General features: G+C 30.2%; 3 pseudogenes; 1 reads left to right on the forward strand and 2 right to left on the reverse strand.

Annotated features, from left to right (window-relative positions):
* Positions 1-4: 4 nt before the first annotated feature.
* Positions 5-1,253, reverse strand: LOC136970507 (NADH-ubiquinone oxidoreductase chain 5-like; annotated as a pseudogene).
* Positions 904-2,505, reverse strand: LOC136970508 (NADH-ubiquinone oxidoreductase chain 4-like; annotated as a pseudogene).
* A 568-nt stretch (positions 2,506-3,073) lies between these two features.
* On the forward strand, positions 3,074-4,000 carry LOC136970509 (cytochrome b-like; annotated as a pseudogene).
* The last annotated feature ends 1,707 nt before the right edge of the window (positions 4,001-5,707 follow it).

The following is a 5,707-nucleotide window of genomic DNA, read 5'->3' on the forward strand; positions in this document are numbered from 1 at the left end:
AAGCGAGGGCTAGTATTATAATAGCTAGTTGGCTTAGGGTGGAAAGAGCAATAATTTTTTTTATGTCTATTTCTATTGTGGCAGATAGTCCTGCTATGAATATTGTTAGAGTTGAAGAGATGAGAAGGATTAGGAAAATTTTATGGTTTATTATATTATGAAATCGAATTAGAAGGAAAACTCCAGCAGTGACTAAGGTAGAGGAGTGTACTAATGCTGATACTGGGGTTGGGGCAGCTATTGCTGCTGGAAGTCAGGCAGAAAAGGGGATTTGTGCTCTTTTGGTTATGGCTGCGATTATAATTAGAGATAGAGGGATTGGGTTGTCTAGTAAGATATTTATGGATAGAATGTCCCATGATCCAAAAGAAAGAGATAAGGAAATTGCTACTAGGATTATAACATCTCCGATTCGATTTGATAGAATGGTGATTATTCCTGCGTTTATAGATCGTGAATTTTGATAGTAGATTACAAGGCAGTAGGAAACTAAGCCTAACCCATCTCATCCTAATAGGATTCTTATTAGGTTTGGTCTTATAATTAATAGGATCATAGAGAGAATGAATAAGAGAACCAGGTAGTTAAATCGATAAGGATATTTTTCTTCGGCTATGTATTCTTCTGAAAACCATAGTACTATTCTTGAGATGATTAGGACAGTGGTGGAAAAGAGTATTGAAATACAGTCAAAGATTAGGAATATTTCTAGATTAGTGGAGGTTAGTGATATAAAGCAGAAAGAGATTATAATTGAATAGTTTTTATAGATTATTAAACTTCCTATTAAAAAGGGAAGAACTCTAAGAGTTAAAATTATTTTTCTTCAAAGCTTGAAAGTTATCAATATCTTATATTTTTTTTAGTACCACAAACTAAGGTTTTTATGATAAACTACTAAGATAGTTTCAATATATTATTAAGTCTATTTTAATGATTAGAATATTTAAAGGAAGTCAGTGTAAGAATAGGGATAAAAAATCTCGAGTAAAAAGAGAGGGTTGGGTGGTGTATTCTCAGGGGGTTCCATGACTTGGGGTTGAAAAAAGAAGAATACAATATGTTGCAGATAGAAAAGAGATTAATATAATTGGAATGAGGGTAAAAGGAGTTCAGGCTAATACGCTAATTATTAGTGAAATCTCGCTGAAAAGGTTTATAGAAGGTGGAGCTGCTATATTATTAGCTCTTATTAAGAATCATCATAGGATTAATCTTGGGAATAATGAGAGCATTCCACGTGTGAGAAGCATTCTTCATGTGTGTGTTCGATCGTAAAATATAGTAACTAAATAGAAAAGAGCAGAGGAGCATAGGCCGTGGGAAATTATTATTCTGAGAGAGCCTAAGACTCCTCAAGATGAAAAGGTTATGGCTCCTCTTAGTATTAGTCTTATATGACAGACGAAGAATAAGCTACTAAAGATTTTATGTCTGTTTGTAAAATGCAAATAATACTGGTTAAAATTCCTCCTAGAAGGGATACGCTTATTAGGGTTGGGGAGAGAAGTTTTATAGAGGAATAAAAAATGGTAGTTATGCGTAGGATCCCATATCCCCCTAATTTTAGGAGAACTGCAGCAAGAATTATAGAACCGGCTACTGGGGCTTCTACGTGAGCTTTTGGTAGTCATAAGTGGGTTAGAAATATTGGGAGTTTGACTAGAAAGGCAATTAAAAATAAAATAGATCAGAAAGTGTTTATTTTTAATGAAATAGATAATAAGTAGGGTAAGAAGAGGGTTTCTGATATTTTTATAATTATTATTAGGGACACTAAGAATGGAAGAGAGGCTCTTAATGTATAGAACACTATATATAATCTGGCGGAAAGTCATTTGGGTTGGGCACCTCATATTGTGATAATCATGAAAGTAGGAATGATTGTGGCTTCGAAAAAGATATAAAATATTATTAAATTAGAACTGGAAAAACTTAGAATTAAAAGTAATAGGAGAAGGATAGTAAGAAGAGAAAAAGGTTTTTCTTCTTTTTTGATGATTTTTGTGGAGGACAGAAATATTAAAATTGTGATAAGAAGACTTAATAGAATTAATGTTGTTGATATTAAATCTTGTATTAATAGTTCATGAGAAATTTTTATTCTTCTTGTGTAATAGATTTGGGGGAAGAATATTAGAAGAGGAGATAAGAAGAAGGTTGTTATTTTTCATGAGGGGAGAAAAAGGGTTATTAAAGTAGGAAAAATAAGCATCATTATAGAATAGTAGTAGAGCTAATGAGGGTGTTTCCTGTTAGTCGTGATATGGCTACTAAAAGGGCTAAGCCCAGGCTTCCTTCGCAAACGGCTAAAGTAATAAAAATTATTAGAAGGGAGTTGTCTGCTTTTTTTGGGACTGTTGTTCTTACTAGAATAATTAAAATACTTAATATAGCTATTTCTAGGCCTAGTAACATAGATAATAAATGTTTAAATCGGGAAGTGAGACTTATTAAACTTATTAATAGAAGAATAATACCTGTAGATAGGGAATAGTTTATCATAGTTTTAGTAGTTTAATAAAAATTTTAGTTTTGTAAACTAAAGATGTTTTCCTAAAATAACAGAAAAAGATGTCTATTTTTAATATCCAAAATTAATGTTTTTATTAAACTATTTTCTGTTATATTTGGTGTTCTTGTTTTGTTATCTGTGTTTTTCTTTTTTTCTACATATCCTTTGGTTATAGGTTTAATTTTACTTCTTTCTACTGTTTTTGTTTCTTTTCATGTATTTCTTATTTTTGGTTTTGGGTGGTTTTCTTATGTAATCTTTTTAGTTTTTTTGGGGGGTATGTTAGTTCTTTTTATTTATGTTGCTTCGTTAGCTTCAAATGAGGTTGTTAGTTTTGAATTGAAGTATGTTATATCTTTTTTATGTTTTTTAATTTTTGTTGGGGTGTGATTTTTTTTGTTTTCAGGAATTTTTTATTTGGCGGTTTTTTTTATTTTTCCCCTTTTCTATTGTTATTGTTTTTCTGGGGGGCTTTTATTACTGGCTTTAGTGGGAGTCGCTAAAATTTGTAGGGTGAAGGGAGGTCCTTTATGTGAAATAACTTATGGCTGTTCGTAAATGACATCCTATTCTTAAACTTATTAATAGATCTTTAATTGATCTTCCTTCTCCTAGTAATATTTCTTAATTTTGAAATTTTGGTTCGCTGTTGGGATTGTGCTTAATTTTTCAAATTTTGACTGGTTTATTTTTAGCTTTACACTATACAGCAGATATTAATTTAGCTTTTTCTAGTGTTTCTCATATCTGTCGAGATGTAAGTGGAGGCTGATTTTTATGTAATTTACATCTTAATGGAGCTAGTATGTTTTTCGTTTGTTTTTATTTTCACATTGGTCGTGGGATTTATTTTGGATCTTTTAAATTTCATTTTACTTGAATAAGAGGAGTTGTAATTTTCTTACTTACTATAATTACAGCTTTTTTAGGCTATGTTTTGCCTTGAGGGCAAATATCTTTTTGGGGGCAACTGTAATTACTAATTTAGTATCTGCTGTTCCTTATGTTGGAAGAGAGATTGTTCAATGGCTTTGGGGGGGATTTTCTGTGGATAATCCTACTTTAACTCGCTTTTTTTCTTTTCATTTTATTTTACCTTTTGTTGTTTTGGGGATAGTCCTAGTTCACTTAATTTTTTTACATGAAACAGGATTTGGTAATCCTTTAGGGGTAAGAAGAAACTTTGATAAGATCCCATTTCATCCTTATTTTTCTTTGAGGGACTTGGTTGGGGGTTTAATTTTATTGTTTATTTTAGGGTTAGTGGCTTTATTGGGGCCCCATACCTTTTCTGACCCAGAGAATTTTATTCCAGCTAATCCTTTAGTAACTCCAATTCATATTCAACCAGAATGGTATTTCTTATTTGCTTATGCTATTTTGCGTTCTATTCCAAATAAATTGGGGGGAGTTTTAGCTCTTGTTTTGTCTGTCTTAATTTTAATAATTTTATGTTTTATGAATAAGGCTTCTCGTTCTGAGTGATATAAAGGTCATTGAACAAAAATGAAGATTTCTTCTTCATTTTTGTTCAATGACCTTTATCCTCTATTTTCAACAAACACTTCAATCTGATGAATGAAACTGAGACATTTAAATAGGAGAATTACTGAATTTCATAAACAAGCAAACAAAAAATATATACAGCCAAACCTCAGGTTTTGAAAGCCAAACCTCAGGTTTTGAAATATATACAGCCAAACCTCTTAATTTATTCCTAAAAGTTGTTCGAAAGTTGATTTGTTCTCCAATTGAAACAAATTTTCCTGTAAGAAACAATATAATATGGATTATAATTTTCTTATGAAATCAATTCACTAGAATAATTTGAAAAATATACATCCTTGGAAAGTCATTAAACAAAAAATGTTAAACTTCAAGGGGGCAAGATAGGGCTATTGGTTTCATCATAGATGGTGCTACAAATGGTAACAAGTAATAATATAAAAAAAAATTTTTTAAGTCAATTCCTACTTAGGTCAACAAAGATAAATTTTTATTTTAGTTACTTTTTATTAAATAATTTCAAAGTTCACTTTTTTCTCTTCGTGCCCTCTATCGGTCGGAATTGGCATATTGCTGACGGGCACCACAGTTTAAATTTAATTAATGAATGAATTAATATTTGAAAAAACGGTATTAACATCAAGTGTCATCCACTACAAGTTTTAAAAAATGTATTTGAACTTGAGTGGATGAATAGTGATGAGTATTTTATTAACGACTGAAAATTTGAACAAGATAAATATAGGGAGAATGTGAACTAATAGTAGGAATTTAAAAACAGGGTCAACTTCATTTTCATAAACAGGAACTCCCATTTTTTATTGCATATTATGATTCTACATCAAAAATAAACAAAACTTTCATCTAAAGTTTTTTTTTTTTGGAATAATGCACTTATCAGAAGTTATGAGTGTTTGAAGTTTTATGCATTGTGTAAATTTGTGGATATCTATGAAGTTCACTGAAAAAAGGAAAAAACTCTAAAAAAATTATTAGGAAAGTATTATTATCTGGTAGAATCATTCTTTTTCTTCAAATAATGAATGGATGCAAAAAAATAGCATCACAGCATGTACAAGTAAAAGCCACAAAACGTGATAAAGAGATACTGATCTTGATTTTACCAAATAGTAACAGTTTCTTAATGACTTTTTTAGCATTTTTATTCTTTTTTCAGTGAACTTTACAGATATCCATAGATTCATGCATGCACAATGTAGCAGCTGCATATAACTTTTGATAAGTACTCAAAGTATTCAAGATAAGTATTCAAAAAAATGTTTTAGATGGAAGTTTGTTTGTTATTGATTTAGAATCATAATATGCAATAAACAAAAATGGGGATTTCCATTTATGAAAGTGAAGTTGACTTTATTTTAATCAATTGTAGTGCTATCCATGATGAAACAGTCCCATCTTGTGATCACCTTAAAGTTAACCATTTTTGAGTTCAATAATTTTTTACAGGATGCATATTTTTCAAGTTATTCCAGTGAATTGACTGAAATGAATCACCCTGTATATTTGAAGAACAGAAAATAATTTAGTTTTTCAAGTATATGTTTGAATTTTAGTGTATATTCCAGATTTATCTAAATTTTGCTTTTTTTTTTTTTTCCTTTTAATTTTGTACATTTGGATATGGTTTAAGCAAATTCTTTCAGAAGATAGTTATTTGTTTAGAAC

The sequence above is a fragment of the Centruroides vittatus genome, unplaced genomic scaffold (genome assembly GCF_030686945.1).
Source record: "Centruroides vittatus isolate TY-2023 unplaced genomic scaffold, ASM3068694v2 contig_1992, whole genome shotgun sequence".
NCBI classification, from domain to species: domain Eukaryota; kingdom Metazoa; phylum Arthropoda; class Arachnida; order Scorpiones; family Buthidae; genus Centruroides; species Centruroides vittatus.